Raw genomic sequence first — 27,940 nt, 5'->3', positions numbered from 1 at the left:
TACAGTAGAGGAAGTAGACATGCTCACTGCCTTATAGCATCTCACAATCTAACACATCTATTGTGCTCAGAACCCTCAACATTTTGCTAAGTAATTGGAAAGGCAAAATAGGCTTAGAAGAAATAATCTCTACCCTTAAGAGTTTACAGTCTAGTGGGGGGAGACGGACACAAAGTAATTTACAAAGAAGAGGAAGAAGAGAATGAAAAGGTCTCCCACTGTCCCACTGAGAGAAAATCCCTCTCCAGAAGATACTGCTAACATTTTTGCAGAATCTCAGGGCTCCAGCACAATCACATTTCTTTTACAGATCCAGTGCTGCTGACGTATACATCCTTCAGAAGCAAATGCATCCTTTGTCTTCAAACAGGCACAGTCGTTTCCAGCAAGGTGTTTTTTCACTGTTATGCTGAAAAGGGGAGAGACAAGTAATTTAGTTCTCACTGGACTGTAACTGAGTAAACTGGGTGTGGGGGTAGGGTCTATCCTGCCTTGACTGGGTTGAGGTGAGGGGTGGGGCCAGACCTCCCTTGGGTCCTCCATATGGGAGAAAGAGACATGGGATCTGGAAGAGCCCAGAGGCCTCTCAGTCAAACCTGGAAAGGGAAATGAACTTTGTAGCATAGCTGACTTTACTTCAGCCAAAGTTTCACAGTCATTTCATCCTTCGCTGAAATCTTTATCTAGCTATGAAAAAAACATTCACAGTCAGCATTTCCCTACTCCTCAGTGGTTGCCCGTCCATCTCTGCATTAAATGGAAACGTCTTACCATTCATTCATTCATTCAATCATATTTATTGAGCGTTTACGGATGCAGAGCACTCTACTAAGCACTTGGGAGAATACCTTGCAACAATAAACAGTCACATTCCCTGCCCACAACTGACTTAAAGTCTAGAGTGGACTTTAATACCATTAGTACTAATTAGTACCATTTAGTGCCATTGACTTTAAAGCACTCAATCAACTCAACTCCTCTTATCTTACCTGGCTGATTTCCTACTAAAACTCAGCCCACCCACTTCACTCTTCTAACACCAACCTATTCACTCTATCTCATCTATTTTGCCACCAATCCCTTGCCCACATCCTGCCTCTAGCCTGGAACTCCCTCTCTTTTCATTTGTCAGACCACCACCACTCCCCACCTTCAAAGCCTTATGAAAATTATATATCTTCCAAGAGGCTTTCCCTGACTAGGTCCACATTTCTCCTACTCCTTCTCCCTTCTGTGTTGCCTATGAACTTGGATCTGTTGTGGTTATTGTCTTTTGCTGTTGAGTCATGTCTGACCCACAGCAATGCCATGGACACATCTCTCCCAGCGTGCTCCACCTCCATCCTTGGATTTGTACCCCTTGATATTTGAAATATAATATTAACCCACCCTTAGCTACATAGCAATCAATCAATTAATCAATCATATTTCTTGAGTGCTTACTGTGTGCAGAGCACTGTACTAAGCGCTTGGGAAGTACAAGTTGGCAACATAAAGAGATGGTCCCTAACCAACAGTGGGCTCACAGTCTAGAAGGGGGAGACAGAGAACAAAACAGAACATATTAACAAAATAAAATAAATAGAATAGATATGTACAAGTAAAATAAATAAATAAGTAGAGTAATAAATATGTACAAACATATATACATATATACAGGTGCTGTGGGGCAGGGAAGGAGGTAAGGTGGGGGGGAAGGCTGGGAGCGGGAGAGGAAGAAGGGGGCTCAGTCTGGGAAGGCCTCCTGGAGGAGGTGGGCCTTGAAGGGAGGTAGAGAGCTAGCTTGGCGGATGTAGGTAGGGAGGGCATTCCAGGCCAGGGGGATGACGTGGGCCAGGGGGTCGACGGCGGGACAGGCAAGAACGAGGCACAGTGAGGAGATTAGCAGCAGAGGAGCGGAGGGTGTGGGCTGGGCTGTAGAAAGAGAGAAGGGAGGTGAGGTAGGAGGGGATGAGGTGATGGAGAGCCTTGAAGCCAGGGGTGAGGAGTTTCTGCCTGATGCATAAGTTGATTGGTAGCCACTGGAGATTTGTAAGGAGAGGAGTAACATGCCCAGAGCATTTCTGGACAAAGACAATCCGGGCAGCGGCATGAAGTATGGATTGAAGTGGGGAGAGACAAGAGGATGGGAGATTGCAGAGGAGGCTGACGCAGTAGTCCAGACAGGATAGGATGAGAGCTTGAACGAGCAGGGTAGCGGTTTGGATGGAGAGGAAAGGGCGGATCTTGGCAATGTTGCGGAGCTGAGACTGGCAGGTTTTGGTGATGGCTTGGATGTGAGGGGTGAATGAGAGAGAGGAGTCGAGGATGACACCAAGGTTGCGGGCTTGTGAGACGGAAAGGATGGTAGTGCCGTCAACAGTGATGGGAAAGTCAGGGAGAGGGCAGGGTTTGGGAGGAAAGACAAGGAGTTCAGTCTTGGACATGTTGAGTTTTAGGTGGCAGGTAGACATCCAGATGGAGATGTCTTGAAGGCAGGAGGAGAGAGCAGGGGCAGAGATGTAGATTTGGGTGTCATCAGCATAGAGATGATAGTTGAAGCCGTGGGAGCAAATGAGGTCACCAAGGGAGTGAGTGTAGATCGAGAACGGAAGGGGACCAAGAACTGAACCTTGAGGAACCCCCACAGTAAGGGGATGGGCGGGGGAGGAGGAGCCAGCAGAAGAGACTGAGAATGAACGACCGGAGAGATGAGGAGAACCAGGAGAGGACGGAGTCTGTGAAGCCAAGGTTGGATAGCGTGTTGAGGAGAAGGGGGTGGTTCACAGTGTCTAAGGCAGCTGCGAAGTCAAGGAGGATTAGGATAGAGTATAAGCCATTGGATTTGGCAAGCAGGAGGTCATTGATTACCTTTGAGAGGGTAGTTTCCATGGAATGTAGGGGACGGAAGCCAGGCTGGAGGGGGTCGAGGAGAGAGTTGGTGTTATGTACTCTGATTTATTTTAATAAATCTTTAATTCATTTTAATGTCTCTCCCTCTCTAGAGTGTACGTTCTTTGTGGGCAGGGAATGTATCTGTCACCTCTGTTGTTTTGTATTTTCCAAAGCATTTAATGCAGTGCTCTGCACACAGTAAACACTCAATAAATATTGTGTGATTGACCCTATCCTACCTCCATGTTCCTAAGACTCTAAAATTTGTTCCCCCATTTCCTTGTGTCTCTATTGGGGGTCTCCAAGTGCCCCCCAATATGCCCCCTCCATGGCTTATTTCTTCTTCTCATGTCTCTTTTTTGTAATCTTGTTTCCCGACTGATTGGTTCCCATCAGTGAACAGTGATCAAAGAGGCATGGGAAAGAACCGGCCCTGACCTAACGCTCCCTGATCCACTCAGGAAGCCCTGTGAACTAGGAACCCACAAAAGAGAAGCAGCATGGCTCAGTGGAAAGAGAACAGGCTTTGGAGTCAGAGGTCATGCATTCAAATCCTGCCTCCGCCAATTGTCCGCTGTGTGACTCTGGGTAAGTCGCTTAACTTCTCTGTGCCTCAATTACCTCATCTGTAAAATGGGGATTAAGACTGTAAACCCCCTGTGGGACAACCTGATCACTTTGTAACCTCCCCAGCACTTAGAACAGTGTTTTGCACATAGTGCTTAATAAATGCCATCATTATTATTATTATTATTAATAGTAAAAGAGCTATTTTTAGGGACGTATTCTGTGGGTTTGTGAAGGATAAGTGCTAAAATCTGCCCCCAGCTTGGTTTAAGATCTGTTGAATAAATCTTAATTAAATATTGGATATCTGTTTATAACTGGTGGTGCTTGAATATTCTATGCTTGGGCAACTTGCTAGAATTCTGGAGAGATCCCTGTCCCAGGCACCAGGAAGTGGGAAGTGTAAAGATTATCACAGGAGGGCTGAGGGGTGTGTATTCTTCTCTGCCCCAGTTGACTGTGCCAGAGAGTTAGGACTGGCTAGCTGGATCCTGGGTGCTTCCCTTGGTATCCATTGGTGGGGAAGCAGGGTGGGGGGAGTGGAGGGACATCAAATTAAGGGAAAAAGCTTAGGATACACTTGTGGGTAGCCCTATAATTGTTCCTGCCTTAGCCATAAAAACAGGGAACCCTGGGGATACTCTTGGAGAGCCAATCCTAAAAGAGGCTGAAGTAGATGACCCCAGCCAGATGGATCTTCTCTGGTCACATGAACTTCAACAGACCACCAACCCCACCACCTACACGTACCCCCTACTTCCAGCTCCTCTCCCCAATTTCCATCCTGCAGTTCCCTTCACTTTTCATTCTTTCACCTCAGATTCTCTCTCAGAAAAGTCAGCCCTGTCAGCAGAAAATAGCACTTCTACACTCCCACATATTTGTTCCCTGACTTTAACCCCATCCTTTAGCTTCATCCCATTTTTCTCAGTTATTTAGATTGAGTCTTCAAATGATACAGGTTTAAGGACACAAGAAATCATATTCCTGGGACAGCCAATGCTCCATCCATCCCAAGATTCTGACCCCAACTATGGCAACCAAATAGTTGGAGAAAATGGGAGATTGTTTCCCTTCTGGATATTTGCCCTCATTGTTAGGGAGAAATCTCCTAAAATCTTTAAATTTCCTCTTGGAGACCAGTTCAAATTCCTCTTGAATGTGGTTATATTCTTGGCCGGTGATGCTGAGTCATAATGATGAAAGTGCTAAGCAGAGAAGAGAAAAGGAAAGTGGAGAGAGGGGGAGAGTGTGAATGTGTCTGAGAGACACAGTCAGCCTGCACCTTTAGCACAGTATATCACCGGGAGGGATTTTGAAGCCCCCCACCTCCACGGCCCACACCAAACCCAGCACATCTGTTCCCACATTCTTAGTTCAGGCTCAGGCCAGTTAGCCTCTCTCTGAGACTTAATCCTTGCTCACCCTCCCAGAGGTAGGCTGATGTGGGGGCAATAGGTCAGTTGGAAATGGACTTGGATGTTTAAAGGGAAATGGATATTGAAGATGTTGCTATGAAAGCCCCCACTGCTGTGCCTCCTGCATTGCTGAGCTCAGTGATTACTGCATCAGCCTCCTTGCTGACCTCCCTGCCTCCTGTCTCTCCCCAGCCCAGCCCAAATTTCACTCTGCTGCCCAGATCATTTTCCTACAGAAATGTTCAGTGCATATTTACCCACTCCTCAAGAACCTCCAGTGGTTGCCTATCCCTCCTCCCTTTCAAACAGAAACTCCTTACCATAGGCTTTAAAGCACTTTCATCCATTCATTCATTCAATCAGTTGCCTTTATTGATAGCTTACTGTGTGCAGAGCACTGTGCTAGCACTTGGGAGAGTACAATACAACAATAAACATTCCCTGCCCACAACAAGCTTACAGATTAAAGTGGAAGAGACAGACATAAAAACAAACAAATAAAATTACAGATAAAGTTATGTACAGAAGTGCCTTGGAGCTGGGAGGGGGGAAGTGCAAAAGGACCAAATCAAGAGGACACAAAAGGGAGTGGGAGATGAGGGAAAGTGGGGCTTAGTCTGGGAAGGGCTCTTGAAGGAGATGTGTGGAGTGGTGAGTAATTGACTGTCGGATTTGAGAAAGGAGGGTGTTTCAGGACAGAAGTGGGAATTAGGCCAGGGGACAGCAGTGAGACAAGTAAGATCAAGGCACAGTGAGAAGGTTAGCACTAGAGGAGAGAAGTGTGTGGCCTGGGTTGTAGAAGGAGAGATGCCAGGTAAGCTAGGAGGGGACAAGGTAGTGGAGTGCTTTAAAGCCAACGGTGAGGAATTTTTGTTTGATGCAGAGGTGGATGGGCAACCACTGCAGTTTTTTGAGGAGTGGGGTAACATGTCCTGAATGTTTTCATGGAAAAATGATCCAGACAGCAGAGTGAAGTATGGACTGGAGTTAGGAGAGACAAGAGGCTGGGAGATCAGTGAGGAGGTGGATGCAGTAATCCAGGTGGGATAGGATGAGTGACTGTATTAACAAGGTAGCAGTTTGGATGGAGGAGAAAGGGCAGATTTTAGCTATGTTGTGAAGGTGGGACCGACAGGATTTAGTGATTTAGGACTTAAGCACCTTGCCCTCCCCGACTTTACCTCCCTTTTTACCTGCTGCAACCCAGCCTGCATACTTAGCTCCTTAATGCCAACTTACTGTACCTTGATCTTGTCTATCTAGCTGCTGACCCTTCACCCACTTCGTGCCTCTGGTCTGGAACTCTTTATATGTGACAGTCTGTCTCCACTGTCTCCACCTTCAAAACTTTACTATAAGCACATCTCCTCCAAGAGGCCTTCCCCGACTAAGCCTTCATTTCCTCTTCTCTCACTCCCTTCTGTGTCACCTTTGTGCATAGATTTGTACCTTTTATTCACCCCTCCCTCCCCCCACAATGCTTATGTACATAACCGTAATTTACTTGCTTAAATGAATGTCTGTATCCCCCTCTAAATTATAAGCTCCTGGTGGGCAGGGAATGTGTCTACCAACTCTGTTAAATTGTACTCGCAAGTGCTTAATGCAGTATTCTGCAGATAGTAAATGCTAAAAAAAATGATTGATTAATCAATTGATTGACGCATCACAGACCTGTAGCAGGGCCCACCTGTATCTGGAGAATCCAGTGTTGTCCAAGCTCTTCCACTTATTCTGGGTCTTGTTATACTTGTACCCGATCCAGAAATACTCATCTCTCGGCTTCATCTTAGAGACCCATTCCTGCGGGGTCAAGGGAAACAGGTTGTACCCTGATAGTTCCCCAGCCAGCACCAACCCCACCCCAGCTCAGGGCTTCTATCTGTTCAATGCTGACCTTTAAGCGAAAGTGCAATTTTTTGAACACTTACTGTGTGCAGAGTGCTGTATTAAGTGCTTGGGAGAGAACAATATAATAGGGTTACTAGTCGTGATCCCTGCTCTCAAGGAGTTTTTAATCTAGAAAGGAAGACCTTCACAAACTGTGAAACAGGAGGATGAAAGTATAAAAATGCATATTTATGAGCAAGTGCTAAAAGAGTAGCAGAGGTGGCACAAGAGTTCTGAGATGATACTTTGAAGGGTCTTAGATTGTTAGCTTCCTGAAGGAAAAGGATCATGTCTAATTCTCACCTGTGTAGACTCTCCCAAGGCTTAGTACAGTGCTCTGCACTCAGTCAGGGCTTAATAAATACTATTACTACTTCTACTCTGAGCTAGGGAAAGGAAAATTGAATTGGGAAAGTCTCCTCAGAAAGGTAGGATTCCAGAAGTGCTTTGAAGATAGATCATAGTGTGGGTCTGGTGAATTTGAAGAGGAAGGGATTACCAGGCAGGAGAAAGAACATGAGCAAGAGCTTGGAGGCCAGAGAGATGAGAACAAGGCATGGTAAGTAAGTTAGCTAAATGGGAGCAAGGGAAATGGATAAGTAGGTGGGAGAAACATGATGGAGTACCGCAAAGCCAATGGGCAGGGCTGCTATAAGAGGTTTGTGATTCTCAACATTGTTGAGCAGAAAATAATAAATGGAGCAGAAGGAAAGTGTGGAGCAATTACTACTGGGGAGAAAATGGAGTGTAGCAGACCAGATTTTTCCAATAGGAGCAATTACTGGAAGCAAGAGGAGATTATCCTAAAGGCCAAATAGACTGAGAACTGGACAAGGGCATGATGCCCCAATCATCTTCAAGAAAAGGGTCAAAACCATGCACACAAAAGAGCAAAATGGAGCGGAGTCTTTGAAGGCTAGAAAGCAGTAATCACAAAGAGACGAGAGAACAAAAAGGACCCCCTTCCCTCTCTGGGTGTTCAGATGAGGAGAATTTTCAAAGCCAGAGGTTATGTCAGTTGAAATGGCAATGACTTACTTATTGTAAGGACTAGGCAGAACCTCCGCCAAGAAATTCCTGACATTATTCAGACACCTCAGAAATACTCCAGCCCACCCAAGAAGTGTTGTCGGAGATGGGGACACCCTTCTTTGGGACAGAACTAGGGAGACATGTGCGATGTTGGATGGGGCAAAAGTTAGCTTTCAGGAATAATGCACCCCTCTCCCCACTAGAGCATGATTTGAAGCGGGGGAATCCACTGGCCAGGAACAAGTGTGGAATGGCCGTTTTCCAGTGTCCATTTCTCTAGTAAATGGCATTAGTTTAGTCCTCTTGGGGTGTGGGAATTGTGGGTTTTGAGATGGGATTTTCTTTCAGGGACCCCAATATGGTGTTGACTGAGATCAATGGTTGACACAGTCAGGAGATCCTTCTTGATGCAGTGGATGAGTCCTGCCTGATGGATTTTGAGGAGGAAGAAAGATTTTTACAGATGGTTGCTCTGCAAATGTGATGTAAGCAAGAGAGTGAAATATGTGCTGGGCAGGGCAGAGACTGAAACCAGGGAGCCAGTGAGAAGGCTAATTCTATAGTTTGGTCAGGTTATGCTGAGTGCCTGAACCAGAGTGACTCTAGATCTGATTCTACTAAAGCTGTCTCCCTGGAGAGATGGAATTCCTCAGGTTAATACCAGAAAGAGGCAACTACAACTCAGGGAAATTGGCTCATTTTGGATTCCACATGACAATTCAAGGTAGATTTGGTCCCCATTTGGGACCCTGGTTCTCCCTGGTTCTCACTGCTTCGGCCTTGTCTTCCAGTACCAGGAGCCAGGATTTTCTGTTGGCACAGTCTCTGACACTATTGTCCCAGGTCTGACGCTCCTCTGAGAAGTAATAACACTTGCTGTTGTTTAGCTGCCACCCCTGTGGGCAGAGCTCACACCCGGCACCTGGGGGAAGAACAAGGACATATGGTTGGGATGGTGGCAATTTTTCTTGAGTTCAGTTCTTGCATTATGGAGACAGAAAAGAAATGTAGCCATTTGTATTTTGATATGTGTGAACTGTGTGAACTACCCACTGTTGGGTAGGGACTGTCTCTATATGTTGCCAACTTGTACTTCCCAAGAGCTTAGTACAGTGCTCTGCACACAGTAAGCGCTCAATAAATACGATTGATTGATATCAATCTTGCTCTACACCTTTTTTTCACCAGCTGTTCCCATCCACTGTCCTCCAGGAGTCACATCTGCATTTTCAGATCCATTTAATAAGTTTATTTCCTCTTTCACCTTCTTCCTTTCTACCTTTCACTGCACTGACCCCCAGGCCCTTCCTGATGGTGGCCCTTCTGATTTACCACTGCTCCCTTACTCATATTATCATGCTCAGCTCCAGCTCATATTGGCCATTTTTCAACTGCACTTCATCATTATCAGGCCCTGCACTTCCTGTGATGTCATCACAGAAGCCATCCCCTCCACCTTCAACTCTGTATTAAAATCTGTTGTCCATAGTCTTCTAACCTGATACCTCACCTTGCACCTGCTTCCACTCAAGACTCTCCTCTGTCCCCAGGGCGACCTCCAACCTCTAGACCCCCTCCACCCAAATCAAACTATTGACTCTGCTGTGGCTGATGCTTTTCTGCATCTGTTTGGTGGGAAAGAGCCTCCGGATGAATGACACCAGATCTCTTTGGCCATCCAACTCCATGGCAGCAAATTTGGAGGGCCAGGGTGGGGCGGGGGAAGCAGACAATGGTGGAAAAGGGAACGGGGCAGGAACACCTTTTCCCTTGAGCCCTATCCTTCCAGAAGCTGCAGGAGACCTCCAGGGAAGAGAACAGCTGGGTTAAGAAGGTTACTTCCCAGATCTACCTAGTGAAGACACCAAATCTGATTTGAATTAGAAAGGAAGTGCTTGCCCATTCTTCTGACTTGGAACCCCCCTCTCCAACCCACTCCTCTTCAGGCAATCAACCAGTGGTATTTATTGAGTGCCAACCAATAAATGTGCCAACCAATGTAGTAACCAATAGAGTTGGTAGCTGGCAAGCCCAGGGGGAGCAGGATTATCTTGGGGGCTGGAGCAGCAGGTCTCTGGCTGCCTTTGTCTGTGCCCTCTCTCCCATCCCCCAGCGACCCCTATTCCTCTCACTCCTCCCTGCTCCAGTCTCCCTCTTCAACCCCATCCCCTGGTCTCTTCAAGGAAGCAACTATCCTGAACTGAGATTTACCCAATGAAACATTTTTCTGAAGAAGAAAGAGAATGTAGCTATTTCCTCCCGTTCCACATAGATCTCCTGGAGTGCCGGCCTTCCTTGTTTTCTCTCTGTCCATTTGGGGTTTCTGGATAGGCTTTTCAGAGGATTTTACTGTTTCTCACCACTTTTTTGGTCAGTGCACAGCTCTTTCTTCAAGGTTGCAAGACTTGCTGAGCTCTCATTGACAGAACCACCTCCACAGGAAATCTTTGTGTCTCTGACAGTCTTACAGTTATTCTTTCCATGGGCTGCAAATGAAACAGGAAAGAAACAGCCTGAACAGTGAAATGTAAAGGGTGACATCTCTATCCTCTGGAACAAGTGGTCAGTGATCCTTCTCTGTATTATGGGTTCAGTGTGTCTGTCCCTGAATTCCTTGGATTTGGATCTGATCTACACCAGTCCAGCACTCCTGGAGCAGTGGATCCTAGGGCTTTAACCAGGCTTGGAAAACGTCCAGACGTAAAGGCACCATTTAGGTCTCCAAAAGGATGTGAATTATGTTTCCTGTTCTAGGAATCCAGCTTGAGTAGGGATCCGGCTGGCTATGCTGAACAATGACAGAATGACCTGGATGGCCTCTGGGGCTTTAGTGCTGCAGACCAGGGCCTTACACTGGGGGGTGGGGGGGCATCTACCACCACTTACCCAGTCTATGCTCCAGTCTATGCTCCAACTTGGGGATTGGGCAGGCAGGTAGAGGGAGGAGTTTCCAGTTGTGGGGGGCAAGGGGATTGGTTACTAGGGGACAATACTAAATGGTGGGTCAGTGGGGGAGATGGCTGCCCCATGAGATGGCTATGACTTCAGCTACTATCCCTTCCCATGTTTTAGACCTCCATGGCTCCTCCATCCTCTCCCAGGCCTAGATCCCGAGCCTCAGTGGCAGCAGGGCCAGCCCAGCCCAGGTTCTAGCTACCACCATGTCAAGGCCAAGCCACAGTGAAACAGTGAGCCACTTCTGCTGCTACTGCTACTGCTGCTGCTGCTGCTGGTAGTGGTGGTGGCAGCCATTCTGGTGCTGGTAGCGGTAGTGGTGCTTATGGTGGTGGTAGTGGTGGTGGTGGTTCTGGAGGTGCTGTTGGCTGTGGTGGTGCTGATGGTAGTGGCAGTGGCAGCTGAGTTCATGGAAGAAGAGTCATGGGCTGCCAGAGGAAGGGGAGAATGAGAAGGAGGAGGAGATGCACCTCAGTATCCTGCCCTCTATTTCCTTGGGGTGTGCAGGCCTGCTCAAGAGAGCCATCCCTCACCTTCTTCCTTTGTCCCCAACCCTGGTCTCACATGACCTTCCTCCCTCCCCACCCTCCAGTACCCATCATTCCAAGGGAGGCTTCTTCCCCACTCATAGATCCCAGCAGCTCAGCCTGGAGGTCAAGACTTGCCTGCTGCATTCAGGGGCACCACAGAATGTGAAAGTTCAGGTCCCACTGAAGAATCACTCAGGGTCTGCTCAGGCCCCCGAGGCCCTCCTGGTGTCCACTGGTCAGTGACACAGATTTCCTCCACCATGAGAACACCAAGTTCTGTGAACTTAGTGGGTTGGGGAAGAACCAAATCACTTTATTTCTCCAGATGACAAATAGCAGCCCGAATTTACAGTGCTGCCCATTTCTGCCTTCCATTAGGGAATGCCAGTCCAACCTCTCACTATTTCTTTATTTCTTTGTCTCTCTCTCTCTCCCTCTCTCTCTCTCTCTCTCTCTCTCACTCTCTCTCTCTCTCTCTCTGTATCTCCCTCTCCATGTCTCTCACTGTCTCCCAATCAGTGGTATTTATTGAGCACTTATTGTATGCATTGTGCTGTACTAAGGCCTTGGGAGAGTACAATACAACAGAGCTGGTAGACATGTTTCCTCTGTCTTTCTTCCCTTTCTCCTGTCTTGTTTTTCTCCTCCTCCCAACTCTCCAGCAGCACCTACCCTCTTTTCACCCTGAGTAACCCCAGGCTGGTCTCCTGGCCTTCATGGCACTGGGAAGAACAGCCGATGGTAAGTGGAGAACTGAATTCTGCTGAGAGAAGAGGAGGGGGACCATCCAGCATGGACACTACTGCATCCAGCACTGCTAGGGAGGCGAGGACCTGCAACCTCCAATGCAGTGGCCCAAAGAGTTGGGGCTCTGGTGGGGTAGGACTTACCAGCCTGACTTGCTTTCCTATCCCCATCCCCCTGCTCCTTTCCCCACTAAACAGTCTGGTGGTTATTTAGTATAAAGACCAGAAAACCAAAAGGCCAGATTGAAGGGAAAAACAGATTAAACCAGATCTGCCATGCTGTGTCCTAGGCAAAAAATACTCACCATTCAGATAAACAGTGGTGACTAGTAGCAAAAGTGCAGCAATCCCCAGAAGAACTGTGGCCATGCACCAACAAGGATGCTGAGATCTGGGACCTGCAACAGAGAAAGTTCAAAGCTGTATGAGGTCTCCAAGGCTTTGTGAGCTGCTCTGAGATGGTCTAGAAGGCTTTGTGTGCTGCACTGACCCAGCCAAGAAATGACCCAGGAGTGTAGCTTGTAGAATTGAGTTCATATACCTATTTTATCTCTTTGCATCAAACAGGAAGTGCTGACAACTGCCTTCAAAGCACTCCACCAGCTTTCTCCTTCCTACCTCTCTACTCTCTTCTCCCACTACACCCTAGGTAACACTCACCATTCCTTCCCAGAAAACCTCACTATGCCTCATTCTCAGCTTTCCCACTTCCAATCCTTAATTCTGTTCATTGGGTAGTGGGTGGAAGTTTTGGAGTACTGGAAGAGTGGGGAGAAAGAGTAGAAGCCAAACAGAATGAAGTTTAATTTCCACATTGCAGTATAGTTGGATACTGTTAGGTGAGAAGCGGTATGACTAGTGAAAAGAGCAACTGGAGACCTGGGTTCTAATCTTGCCTGCTTTATGACCTAGGACAAGTCATTTAATTTCCTTGTGCCTCAGTTTCCTCATCTGTTAAAATGGGTTTAATATACCTGTTCTCTCTTCCCCTGAGATTGTGAGCCCTGTGTGGGACAGGGACATGTCCAGTCCGATTACACTGTGCTTAGTGCAGTGCTTAGCATGTACTATAGTTATAGTTTCCCTAGGTGATATCAGCTGATGGCAGAGCATTGCTACAGCACTGCAAATGAGACTTGACTTTTTGATGTCTGTGTCTGAACTTCCCAGTCTTCCCCAGCCCATCTCCTCTCAGTATTGATCTCCCCTTCACAGTTCCTGCTCTCCATTTCCTCTCCCTCCCGATAATAATAATAAAGATAATGGTATTTATTAAGTGCTTACTATGTGCCAAAAACTTTACTAAGCTCTGGGTAAATACAAGATAATCACATCCCACAAAGGGTTCACAGTGTAAGTAGGAGGGAGAACAAATACTGAATCCCCATTTTTCAGATGAAGAAACAGATGCACACAGAAGTTAAGTGACTTGCCCAAGGTCACACTGCAGTTATCTTGCAGAGCCAGGATTAGAAGCCATGGCCTCTGACTCCCGGGCCCATGCTTTTTCCACTATGCTATGCTGCTTTCCTAGGCACATATCACATACCCAACTATTGAAAGCTCTCCATCAAGCTTCCCTGTCCATAGGCCCCTTTCCATGCAGGGTCTTTCCCCTGACCTAACTGGGTACTGTGACTCACAGGTTCGCTTGGTTCTGTGGCTTTCTTTGTCTTTATCTTTAACTTTTTCCATAGTGGCTGCCAAAATATTCTTTCCTGACTGCTCCCATGAGAGCTCCTGACCCTGCAACCTCCACTCCCCCACCCCATCAATAAACAAATCCAACACATTCATCAAACCCTCAATATATTATTACATTGCATTATGAACATGGGAGAGTACAATGGAGGGAGAAGACACAATCTCTGGCCACAAGGATCTTACAATCCAAGAGGCAAATCAGACAAAAAATGATTTACACTATGAGGAAGAAAGATGAATTCAAGTATGACACTGAGTTGGGAGGGTAAGATTTAGGGAGGAGAAAAATTAACTGGGGAATGCTTCCTGGATGAGATGTGATTTCTGAAGAGTTCTACAGCCCAGCCCACACCCTCCACTCCTCTGCCACTAATCTCCTCACCGTGCCTCATTCTCGCCTGTCCCGCTGTCAACCCCCAGCCCACATTATCCCCCTGGCCTGGAATGCCCTCCCTCCCCACATCCGCTAAGCTAGCCCTCTTCCTCCCTTCAAGGCCCTACTGAGAGCTCACCTCCTCCAGGAGGCTTTCCCAGACTGAGCCCCCTCCTTCCTCTCCCCTTCCTCCCCTTCTCCATCCCCCTCACCTTACCTCCTTCCCTTCCCTACAGCACCTGTATATATGCATATATGTTTGTATGTATTTATTACTCTATTTATTTATTTATTTTACTTGTACATATCTATTCTATTTATTTTATTTTGTTAATATATTTTGTTTTGTTCTCTGTCTCCCCCTTCTAGACTGTGAGCCCACTGTTGGGTAGGGACTGTCTCTATATGTTGCCAACTTGTACTTCCCAAGTACTTCTTCTCATGAAGACATCATATCCAAGCTATCTACTTTGTTGGTACTGTACTCTCCCAAGTGCTCTGCACACAGTAAGCACTCAATAAATACGATTGATTGATTGATTGATTGAAAATAGGGAGAGATGTGGACTGGTGGATTTGAAAAGTGAGGGAGTTCCAGTTAAGAGAAAGAGTGTGAATTAGGGATTAGAAGTGGGGAAGCTGAGAATGAAGCCTAGTGAGGTTTTCTGGGAAGGTATATTGTGTGACCTAGGGTGTAGTGAGAGAAGAGAGTGGAGAGGTAGGAAGGAGAAAGCTGGTGGAGTGCTTTGAAGGCAGTTGTCAGCATTTCCTGTTTGATGCAAAGAGCACTGGCTAATTAATTAAGGCTTCTGAGATGTGGGGAGTCTGCTTAATAACATTTTAGAAAATGATCAAAGCAGCACAGTGAAACATCATGAACTGGAAAGTGGAAAGGTTAGAGGCTTGTTATCAATGGTATTAATTAAGCATTTACTGTGTGCAGAGCACTTGGGAGAGTACAGTACAACAAAGTAGATAGCTTGGATATGATGTCTTCATGAGTCTAAGAAATGGCCATTTGCACAGAGAGAATGTTGAGGAGAAAAAACCAGCAACAGACTGAATGTGAGAGGTGAAAGACAATGAAAAATCAAGGATGTGTGTGTGTGTGTGTGTGTGTGTGTGTGTGTGTGTTTGAGAGAGAAAGAGAGAGAGAGAAAATTGAGTCTCTGGTCAACAATGATGATATCATGATTGAGCCTCAGTTCTGAGATTTTAGAACAAAGAACCCACACAAATGAGCTTATTATAGTGCTAGTGCCTTGAGAAGTGCCTCTCACATTGTCTCTGTCCTGCCAGCCATGTGCCAGCTTGGGCACAGAATCACAACCATGTCTGCATGCTGAGGTGCAGTTCACTGAAAATTGCATGGAGGATCTTTACAGGCAGGACCCATTTACAACCAAAATGAGCAGAGCCTTGTGCCATGACTGTGGTCTTATGGGGGCACCTCCTGTGATATTTGCTGCCCATATTAGTGTATTTGTTCAGTGCTCATTTATGTGCCAAGCACTGGGGGGCAAATACAGGGTAATCAATGGAAAGAGAATGGGGCTGAGAGTCAGGAGTCAGTTCTAGTTATGAGAAGCAGTGTGTCTCAGTGGAAAGAGCACGGGCTTTGGAGTCAGAGGTCATGGGGTCAAATCCCGGCTCTGCCAACTGTCAGCTCTGTGACTTTGGGCAAGTCACTTAACTTCTCTGTGCCTCAGTTACCTCCTGTAAAATGGAGATTAAGACTGTGAGCCCCACGTGGGACAACCTGATCACCTTGTAACCTCCCCAGCACTTAGAACAGTGCTTTGCACATAGTAAATGCTTAATAAATTCCATTATTATTATTATTATTAGTCCTGCCACTTACCCACTATGTAAACTTGTTCTAATTACTTAACTTCCCTATGCTTCAGTTTCCTCATAGAAAATGTGGACAAAATACCAGTTCTCCCTTTCTTTCAAACTGTGATCCCCAAGTAAGACAGGGACTGTGTCCTATCTGATTTTCTTGTATTTAACCAGCTCTTAGCATAATGTATGACACATAGTGAGTGCTTAATAAATACCATCATTTCAATTATTCATTCATTCATTCATTCATTCATTCATTCATTCATTCAATCGTATTTATTGAACAGTTGCACTTGGGAAGTACAAGTTGGCAACATATAGAAATGGTCCCTACCCAACGACGGGCTCACAGTCTAGAAGGGGAATACAGACAACAAAACAAAACATGTAGACAGGTGTCAAAATTGTCAGAACAAATAGAATTAAAGCTATATGCACATCATTTTTAATTCTCAGTGTACTGCTCTTTCCATTTGCTCCAACAGAACTACTCCTTTCCTTGTAGCAGTGCACCACATTTGTCTAAATGTGATAATTGACTCTCAGATTTCAGCTAAGAATCTTAGGCTTTAGTTCACTAAGTCCATAAATTATTTCCTCTCTCCTCTTTGCTTTCATTCCCCAATTGTTGTTCCCCTTACAGCAGTTGTGTGGTTATCCTGCTACCATTCATTCTTGTCACATGTTCCACCGGTGCAGTAGTGCTGCCCATCTGTAACAATTTAGAATTCCCAAGAGAATCTCAGGGCCAGGAAATCCCCAAGGGAGAACTGAGTTAAGAATTCTCCAACACCTGGTTGTGCCCCCTGTGCCCAAGTACGTTTTCTTCCTTTCTGGGATGGGCAGTTTGGGGACATTGCCCATGAGGTGAACCCCGAGATCTACTTTCCCTTTTCTGCCTCCAGCACCTGATTCTGCCTCTAAACACCCCTAAAAGGCAAATGGATCTTTTAGGGTTTAACCAGCACACTTCTGGTCTTAGAGGGCTCCTGTTGTTATTGTCGTATTCATCTTTCTGTCTTTTAGGTTGCCTAAGTGTTGTTTTTTCTTTTCTTATATGTCTGTCACCAGCACCCTTTTGTTCTTTATTTTTAGGTTGTGAGCCCCCCACCGAAGGCCAGGAACTAATTCTAATTATTGAGTTTTCTAGACTGTGAGCCCGCTGTTGGGTAGGGACCGTCTCTATATGTTGCCAACTTGTACTTCCCAAGCGCTTAGTACAGTGCTCTGCACACAGTAAGTGCTCAAAAAATACGATTGAATGAATGAGTGCTTCTATAATTCTAATAGAATTCTAATAGCACTCTAATTCTCAGCTGTGTATCCTTTCCCAGCACTCTGTTTAGAGCTCTGCTCATAATAAATGCTTAATAAATATTATTACTATTACTTCTTCTACTGTTACTACTACTACTGTTACTACTAGTGTTACTACTACTACCACTTCTATTCATTTATTCATTCAGTCATATTTATTGAGCACTTACTGTGTACAGAGCAGTGAACTAAGTGCTTAGGAAAATACAATACAACAATAAACAGACACATTACCTTCCCACTATGAGCTTACTGTCTAGAGTGGGAGAGATAGACATTAATATAAATAAATAAATTATAGATATGTACATAAGTGCTGTGGGGCTGGGAGGGGGAAAGAACAAAGGGAGCAAATCAGGGTGACCTAGAAGGGAGTGGGAGAAGAAGAAAGGGGGGCTTAGTTCGGGAAGGCCTCTTGAGGAGATAAGCCTTCAATAAGACTTTGAAGTGGAAGACAGTAATTATCTGTCTGATTTGAGGAGGGAAGATGTTCCAGGCTCGAGGTAGATCTTGGAGAGGGGTCAGCAGCAAGATAGATTAGATCGAGCCACTCCGAGAAGGTTAGCATCAGAGGAGTTAAGTGTGTGGGCTGGTTTGTAGTAGGAGAATAGCGAGGTGAGGTAGGAGGGAGCAAGGTGATTGAGTGCTTTGAAGTAAATGGTGAGGAGTTTTTGTTTAATGCAGAGGTGGAGGGGCAACCATTGAAGTGTTTTGAAGAGTGGAGGAGGTATGTACTGAATGCTTTTGAAAAAACTATTACTGTTAAGAAACCCCCTGGTTTGTAGGCTCATTGTGAGCATCAAATGTGTCTGTTGTATAGTTACATTACACTCTCCCAAGTGCTTAGTACGGTGCACTGCACACAGTAAGCATTCAATAAATCTGATTGTTTGACTGAGAGAGTTTTGCCAGTCTTCCCTTCCTCTTTATATTTTCTTTTAATGTGTCCTTTCCATAAGTGCATCTTTTGTTACTGCTTAAATACAAAACATGTCTGGTTAAAATGTAACTAGCTTTAATATGTCATGTGCAGAGAATTAAGAAGCAATTTTTTAACATGTAGCAGTATAAATGGAAATCCTAATTAGAACGGAGTTTCCCTATATAAGACAGGTAGCAAGACGTTAAATTGCTTCAGTTCACCTCTGGAAGAGCACACATTTCTCATCTGATCCTTTTAGCTTTTAGGAACTGCTGAGTTTAGGCAGTGTCAGATTATATAGAGTTTGCAACATCACTAGTCACACCCAGGGTCCCCAAATACTGGAACCACATTTCAGCTCTTTAACACAAGATCTAAAACTCTCAAAAATCTATCTTTCTGCCTTCATTCCTATGTCCTTTTAAAACCTTCTCCTAATGGCTAACTCTTGGCTCTTTCCCTTTCTTTGAAGGCCACATTATCCACCTCTATCATCCACTCCTGTGACAGTATGTCACGGTTGTCTACTGCCACTCCTCCTCCCCAGGCCCCACCTCCAACTTTCAGAATGATTTTGATCTCTTTCTCACAATCCTTCCCCTTTTTTCCATTTCTAATCCTTGGGGATTTCAATATGCGGATGGATGTTCCTAGTGACCCTTCCACAACATGCTTCCTATCACTCCTCAACTCCACTGACCTCCTGTTCCACCCCACCTCACTCACTCACCAATTTGGACACACACTTAACCTCATCATCTCTAGTTAGTATACAATCTCTACCTCCACCAATGCTGAAATCCCTCTACCCCACCACAACCTCCTCACCTACCTTCTCTCCCACACACACCCCGTCTGTAAATCGATCCTGTTCCCCAACAGAGACCTTCAATCTTTAGGCCCTCAGCAATTTTCTCAAGTTATCAAGCCCCATTTAGTCTTCAAACCAAACCTACCTTCCCTTAACACATAAATCGACTCCCTCAACATCATCTTCTCTATTGAGTTCAACTCATTCGTTCCCCTATCTCTTTGCCAATATCATACCACTAACACACATCCCTAGATCACCTCCACAGTACACTTCCTTCACACCTTTACACAAGCCATGGAGCGCTGCTGGAGGAAATTTAGATATCAGGTTGATGTATCCTATCTTACTTCATCCTCTCTTGCTTGAACTAATAATGATAATAAGAAAAATAAATAATATCTACTTTTATTAGAAACAGTTTACCAGGATTTTCTTTGGTTTCAACATACCCCTCACTCTACATAATCCTGTTTAACTGGGCTGGGGATTTTCTTATTTCCACAGACTTTGTTGAGCAGTCTTCTTCTCACTTCTAAGTGAATCAGTTTATCAATCCATAGCATTTACTGGGCACTAACTCTATGAAGGGCACTGTACCAAGTTCTTGAGAGAGTAAGTAGAGTTAGTAGACACGATCCCTGCTGTTAAGGAGATTCCAATCTAGCCTAACCAAGATCTAGTTTCTTGCTTCCCAGAAACTTACACTTTTCAGTTTCCAACCTTTTGGGTTTTTCATAAACAGGCCTCAGGCAGTAAAATTAATTTTGGGGGTATAGCAATATCCACCATTCTCCTCGCATACTTACCCCAGTTCTGGGGTACAGAGCTTCAATGCTCAGATTTCATTGCTTGTGATCTTACTGATAACCTGACAGTGATGCTGAAGGAACAGCTCAGATTCACATGTGGCATCTAGTGAAAGTTCAGGTCTCTCAGCTATAGAAAAGCTTGGGCAGCATTAGAGCTCTGCAGACACTTAATTGGTCTGTAACCTGAAGCCATACTGTCACCACACTCTGTCTAATGGCCACTAGTGGACATGCTGGCCTTCATGATTCATGTTTCTGCTTCCTTTTTTGGCATTGCAATGTCAGTAGGTAATAGAATTCTGTGCCAAGGTAATAGAACTATCTGACAGAAGTTATTTCTGTGTTTCCAGTATAGATTTATGGTTGGGTTTCCTGGTCAGGAACTACCTCAATTTTTTAACCCCTAATACATGGCTGATTTGGCAAAATGGTTTACAAGTCTTTCAAAAATATTTTTAGGTATGTGCCTTTAGGGTGCAATCATCTGCACACACAATAGAGCTGTCCTATGTATTTAAAGGTGATATTACCAGTGGTATGTTGATCACATGTAGCTGAAAAGAATGACGAAGGACTGATCTATTATCCTGCATGGTTTACGAGTAAGGTTATTTCCTAATTGTGCTTGTTTGTCCCACATGTATTTATTTATATTGATGCTACTGATGCCTGTTTACTTGTTTTGTTTTGTTGTGTGTCTCCCCCTTCTAGACTATGAGCCCATTGTTGAGTAGAAATTGTCTCTGTTGCTGAATTGTACTTTCCATTGCTTAGTACAGTGCTCTGCACACAGTAAGTGCTCAATAAATACGATTGAATGAAATGAACATCTGTCCTGTCTCTGGTTTTAACTCTGCCTCTTTACATTCTGGTTTTCAGGAAGCCTTTACTCTGGAAAAGCCAACTGCCCACCAGGTTTCTTCTGTGGTGTTCTCCCTATATTCCATTGCAAGCTTGCTTTGTTGGAGACTGTGCTTCCCTAGGTCTTTAAAGTACCTTTTATGCTCTCCTGAGTAGAGGGTGCCTCCAACAACTTTCCCAGAGAGCAGCTGTTTGGGTATCCTGCTGTCATCCACTTGCGTCACTTGTCCCACCCGTATGAGCAGGGTTCTGGGAGCCTGGCTTCGATACTGGCATATTTCCTGGTTTAGGGCCTTGTTGTGAGTAACCTTTTTGTGCTGTTTGATGTTGAGTGTGGTTTGTAGATGAAATTGCTTCAATTACTGGAAATATCACATATAGCAGGCCCAGGTCTCACAGACTTACAAAGGATTGGAAATCACTATAGCCTTGTATACTTTCATGTTGGCATAGAAATTGATAACCAATTGCCACCACATACTGTCTTGCAGTCTTCTGAAGGGCAGCCTGGAATTTCTGACTCAGTTTTTTTATGGTTTTCTCTTTCAGGGCCTTGTTGGACAGTGATCTTCCTAGGTAACAGGATTCTGTGACTGATTTGAATTGCAAGTTGCCAGTGGAAATCTTTGCGTCTGGGGTCTCTCAGGTGTAGGTTGGTACATTGTCTGTTTTCTTCAGAATTATTTTCAGGTCATAAAGATCAAGCATTTAGTGCAGTGTACTCTGGTTAGTACAGTGCTCAGACTGAGCCCCCTCCTTCCTCTCCCCCTCCCCCCCTCCCCATCCCCCCACTCCTACCTCCTTCCCCTTCCCATAGAACCTGCATATATGTTTGTACATATTTATTACTGTTTATTTTACTTGTACATATTTACTATTCTATTTATTTTATTTTGTTAATATGGTTTTTTTTGCTGTCTGTCTCCCCCTTCTAGACTGTGAGCCCACTGTTGGGTAGGGACCATCTCTATATGTTGCCAACTTGTACTTCCCAAGCGCTTAGTACAGTGCTCTGCACACAGTAAGTGCTCAATAAATACTATTGAATGAATGAATGAATGAACAAATGAATTGCCCATCCCCCTCCATATCAAACAAAAACTCCTCATCATTGCCTTTAAAGAATTCCATCACCTTGCTCCCTCCTACCTCACCTTTCTACTCTCCTACTACAACCCAGCCCACACACTTCACTCCTCTTAATGCTAAAATTCTCACTGTGCCTTGATCTTACCTATCTCACCTTCTGACCCCTTGCCAATGTCCTGCCTATGCCCTGGAATGCCCTCCCTCCTCAAATCCAACAGAAAATTACTCTCCCCCCTTTCAAATATTTTTGAAGGCATATCTCCCTGTATATATGTATATATGTTTGTACATATTTATTACTCTATTTATTTATTTATTTATTTTATTTGTACATATCTGTTCTATTTATTTTATTTTGTTAGTATGTTTGGTTTTGTTCTCTGTCTCCCCCTTTTAGACTGTGAGCCCACTGTTGGGTAGGGACTGTCTCTATATGCTGCCAATTTGTACTTCCCAAGTGCTTAGTACAGTGCTCTGCACATAGTAAGCGCTCAATAAATACGATTGATGATGATGATGATCTCCTCCACCAGGCTTTTGCAGACTAAACACTCCCTTTCCTCTTCTCCCACTCTTTTCTGCATTGCCCTGACTTGCTTCCTTGGCTCTTCCCCCATCCCAGCCCCATAGCACTTATGTACGTATCTGTAATTTATTTATTTGTATTGATGTCTGTCTCCCCTCTTCTAGACCATAAATTAATTGTGGGCAGGGATTGTGTCAGTTTATTGTTGTACTGTATTAGCCCAAGCACTTAGTACAGTACTCTGCACACCATTAGCACTCAAAAGATATGATTGAAAGAATGAATGAATGAATGAATGAACGAATGAATGAATGGTGTCTCTAGAACCCAGGCAGCTGCATTTGGAAGTTCCTGAACCACTGTCTCAAAGATTGGTGATTCTTTCACACTCTTGAACTGGAACCGTTTCCAAGTAGTTCAGAAGCCTGTTGTGGTGCCAGCTTTCAGATCATTAATTTCATTCTCAAGCATGTCAACGTAGGCTGAACAGGAGCATTCTGATCATACAGTCCTCCTTCACTCCAACAGTGAAGGGGAAGGATGAGGCAGGGTTCCTTCAACTCTAACTCAATCAACTATGTGATAATAATAATAATAATGGCATTTATTAAGCACTTAAAATGTGTCAAGCACTGTATTAAGTGCTGGGGTACATACAAGAAAATCGGGTTGCAAATGGGGCTCATTCTAAGTAGGAGGGAGAACAGATATTGAATCTCCATTTTGCAGATGAGGGAACTGAAACACAGAGAAGTTAAGTGACTTGCCCCAGGCCACCCAGCAGACAAGTAGGGGAGCTGGGATCAGAACCCAAGCCCTCTGATTCCTAGACCTGGGTTCTTTCCATTACGCCACATTTCTTCCCTTGGAGTATTCCCATCCTGGAGAAACCCAAGTATCTTGTTGAATTTCTTAGGCCACTTGAATTAGCCTAGGAATTTCCAAATGCTTAGACTAATGACTGAGACCAGGCTTTTTTAAGAACAACAAAAATAAAGGGAAGTAGCATGGCCTAGCAGAAAGTGCAAAGGCCTGGGAATCAGAAGACCTGAGTTCTAATCCTTACTCAGCCACTTGGCTGCTGGGTGACTAAGCAAGTCATGTAAATTCTCTTAATCTATAAAATATGGAATCACCTTGACTTTGAGCCCCATGTAAGACAGGGACTGTGTCCAACCTGACGATCTTGTATCTACCCCAGCAGTTAGTATAGTGCTTGGTACATAGTAAGTACTTAACAAATACCATCACTATGTTTATTATAATACAAAGATGTTGGCATTGTTCTCTGGGCTTTTCCTCTAGCTTCTTCATGACAAAGATCATATCTGCTGAGTTGCTATTTGGTCTGAAGACGTATTGAAATTTAATTGAGTACAGAGTTGATTTGTGTTCTACAATAGTCTTTTCTGAGGGACTCTGGCAAAAAAAAGTTCCAGTAACAGAAAGTGGGGAGATTCCTCTAAGGAGAAATCAAATCACAGTGCAAGTAACCATGCATTCATTCTTTTTTTGTTTCTGTTTTTTGTTTTCATGGTGTTTGTTAGTTGCTCACCATATGTCAAGCACTATTCTAAGTGCTGGAGTATATACAAGTCAATCAGGCTGAACCAAGTCCCTGTCTCATATGAGGCTCACAGTCTAAGTTGGATGGAGGACAGTTATTGAATCCCCATTTTTCAGTGGAAGAAATTGAAGTACAGAGAATTTAAGTGACTGTCCAAGTAGTAGAGCGGAGTTTAGAACCCAGGTCCTCTGGCACCTAGGCCCATGCTCTGTCCACAAGGTCTAGCTGCTTCCCAAGCTGCTTCTTTTTAAGCAATAGGAAACACTTTCTCTGGGTCTTTGCCATTGCCCCAAGTGGTATTACTAAGGCGTCTAAATGTTAATTAATTTCCTGAATAAAGGAATGACTCTTTATTTGTAGATTGTGCTAACTAATGAATTTGGGATAATAAAGTAAATCAAAAATGAGTGACTGAAGCAGCCCCTTTTACATTATAAAAATATTTTCTTCCCAAAGCTGATCTGAGCTAAAATCTAAATATATATAAAAAAATCACTTGAAATCATTTCAAGAATATTTTCACTTAATCTGCTTCATTGATACATTCCCTCTACCCACCCTGATCTCTTCAAAACACACTCCCAAGTTAGGTAAAGAGAAGGTAAAAGTTTCCAACATACAGTACAGTTATCAGGAGGAGGGCTTGAGGGTGGAATGCTGGTGACTGGTTTCTGAGGGAGTCTTACAGACATTTAGTGTATGCTGTTCTGAAAGGGGAAAATAAGATCATTCCCCTCCCCACTGCACCTGTATATATGTTTGTACAGTTTTATTACTCTATTTATTTTACTTGTACATATTTACTATTCTATTTATTTTGTTAATGATGTGCAACTAACTTTATTTCTATTTATTCTGATGACTTGACACCTGTCCACATGTTTTGTTTTGTTTTCTGTCTCCCCCTTCTAGACTGTGGGCTCATTGTTGGGTAGGGACCCTCTCTGTATGTTGCCAACTTGTACTTCCCAAGTGCTTAGTACAGTGCTCTGCACACAGTAAGCACTCAATAAATATGATTGAATGAATGAATGAACAAAAAGGAAGAGGAATCGCTGTCAAAATGGACTTACTGAAAAGGAGAACAATTTTGTCAACAAGCCAACAAGTGGATTCAAGAACTGGATGAAGTCAAATGTGGGATTTGATCAGCTTTTTAAAGCACTTAATCACCTTGCCCCTCATACTTCACTCTGCTACTCTCCTATCAACCTACGCACTTCACGTCTCTAATGCCAACCTACTCACTGCACCTCCATCTCAGCTATCTAGCTTCCGACCTCTCACCCACATCCTGCCTCTGGCATGGAACACCCTCCCTCTTCATCTCTGATAGATGAAGACTCTCCCCACCTTCGAAGCCTCATTGAAGGCATATCTCCTCCAAGAAGTTTTCCTTGACTAAGCCCTCCTTTCCCCTTCTCCCATTCCCTTCTGCATTGCTCTGAGTCATTCCTTTATTCATCACCCCTCCAAGCCCTAAAGCAGTTATATACATATCCACAGTTTCATTTACTCATAATAATGTCTGTCTCCTCCTCTAGACTTATAAGCTAGACTGTAAGCCCACTGTGGACAGGGAATGTGTCTGTATTGTACTATCCCAATCACTTAGTTCAGTGCTCTGCACACAGTAAGTGCTCAATAAATATGATTGATTAACCACTTAATTTGTTCATTTTGTAGCAGAATCCTAAGTTGAGAACCTCACAAATTTCACTGTACCTGTTAACTAGTCAATCAATCAGTAGCATTTACTGAGCACTGCACTAAGCACTTGGGAAAGTGGAATGCAACAAAGTTAGCAGACACATTCCCTGTTAACTAGGTTGTCATGTGCCATTCCTAAAATTGAATCCACTGGTTGTAAGAGTTATCTAGACAGTGGTCAGATAAACTGCAGCAATATTTCACTCCATAAATGAGAAAAGCAAAAAAGCAACACTGGCTTCCAGACAGAGAAAAATTAAGGGCAACCACCTCAGAACTCTTCCAAGTAAGCTGTTGTCCCTAATCTGGGTGGGCCATGGCTCTGATCATGTAATGGTGTTACTTATAGCATTACATTGTTTTTCTACAGAAAGCATTTACTCTATTGTATTTTCCCGAGCACATAATACAGTGCTCTGCACACAGTCAGAGCTCTGCATACAGAGCTCAAAGTCAGTCATTGAGTGACTGACTACCTTGCTGAGCTCCTACTGCAACCCAGCTGGTGCACTTCACTCCTCTAATTCCAGTTGTTCACTTTACTCTGATCTTGTCTGACTCACCCCTGCCCCCTTGCCCATGTCCTCCCTCTGGCCTGGAACTTCCTTTGCCTTCATATTCAACAGATCACCACCCTCCCACCTTCAAAGCATTACTAAAATTATACCTCCTCCAAGAGCCCTTTCCCAGCCAAGCCTGCATTTCCACTGCTCCTTCTCCCTTCTGGGTTGCCTACATACTTGGATCAGTCCCCTTAAAGCACTCAGGGAACATGTCTAACAACTTTGTCGTATTGTACTTGCCCAAGTGCTTAGTACAGTTCTCTGCACACGGTAAGTGCTCAGTAAATACCATTAATTGATTGTTGTTTACCACTCTGCCCCATAGCACTTATGTACACATCCATAATTTATCTTGCTGTCTCCCCTACTAGACTGTAAGCTCCTTATAGGCAGGGAACATGTCTACCAACCCTGTTGTGTTGTTGTCTTCCAAGAACTTAGTAGTGTGCTCTATGCACAGTAAGCACTCAATAGATACCACTGATTGATGGAAGATCAGGGCCAAGAGCTGGTTTGAAAAGCAGCTTATGAATTAGTTAATCCATTTTCTAGAACAGGTAACTGCCACTGTTCTTACATAACAATAATCTTATTCCCTCATAACGGTAAATCGTTAATGCAAAATGCTTTGGAGATCTAGGTGTATACATCTGAATGGATGAGAAATCTTTGCAAATCAGGAAACATGCATAATTCCACTCATTCTTCCTGAAAATGGAGACTATTGAAAAGTTTCAGTGATTTTGTAGTCTCTAAAGTACAATTCTGCTTCGAACATTAGTCACTTGAAAAAGTTTTGATAGAAAAGAAGCCTCCTTTCTCAAGGATCAGGGCAATCTGTGCATATTGAACAAAGCTCATGTCTTTTATCTGAATCTGCAAAGAGCATTTCAGTTCCTTGCGCTCTGGAGAAATGTCTTGCAAAAAAAAATGATGGAAAAATTTTCAGTACTAACTAGTGATCAGTATATTTTGTTGGTAAAATATCCTGCTGCTCTATACTTTCCTACATATCAGGCCTATAAAAAAAAATGTTTAAATCCTAAAAGTCACCAGAAATTATTAGATTCACAACATGCTCATTTTATGGCTCAATATGCATTTCAAAATTGCTTCTCACTCACTCCTTCACAGCAAATAAGATATTTTAAGATGAAATAAAACTTAACACAGAACTAATTAGCACAAAATCTTCATGGACCACATTAAATTAAGCTTCCAAAACATACAGAAACAAAATGAATTTTAAAAAGCATCTCACTCCTCCATAGTAAGATATTTTAAGATAAAATAATTAGAACTAAATCCAATTTAGACAAAATTAATTACTGAATTTTTGAAAATCTTTGCAGCCACTGCCAAGAAGTCATTTTAAACATTTTCTATTTAGCAGAAAACAAGTCATGAAAATAGTGAGGTGATTTTACCTGGAGAAGGACGATTGGATTTTCTCTTGGGAGCAATCTTTACATCCATGTAAGTGACTTCACCCTCCATGGTTGATGGTCAATTCACAGCCAGTCTTTCCTTACCTCTCCTCCTCCCCACCACCTGCTCAGTCCTGCCCTGCTCACTGTTCCGTGCCTGGGACCCTTGGTAGGTTGAAATGAGTTACAGGACATCCGCTGGCTTCTCTATTTCCTTTTAAGTTCACCCTTCAGCCTCTCCTACTAGTGTATCTGCTGTGAGAGGAGTATTGGGAGACCCATTCCAGCTCCATGATCTGGATGTTTGCTAAGAGAGTCAGGGTTTAATTGCTTTTTACCAATTCTGGTCAGGCCCTGTGAAAATTTACACCTAAAGTTGTGCTCTGCCAGAGTTTCTTATC

The 27,940-nt window shown here is 44.0% G+C and overlaps 1 pseudogene; it reads right to left on the bottom strand.

The window, feature by feature from the left end:
• Positions 1–16: 16 nt before the first annotated feature.
• On the bottom strand, positions 17–27,832 carry LOC119939038 (annotated as a pseudogene).
• Positions 27,833–27,940: the final 108 nt, after the last annotated feature.

The sequence above is a fragment of the Tachyglossus aculeatus genome, chromosome 17 (genome assembly GCF_015852505.1).
Source record: "Tachyglossus aculeatus isolate mTacAcu1 chromosome 17, mTacAcu1.pri, whole genome shotgun sequence".
NCBI classification, from domain to species: Eukaryota; Metazoa; Chordata; class Mammalia; order Monotremata; family Tachyglossidae; genus Tachyglossus; species Tachyglossus aculeatus.
This window is presented reverse-complemented; position numbering and strand designations above follow the sequence as displayed.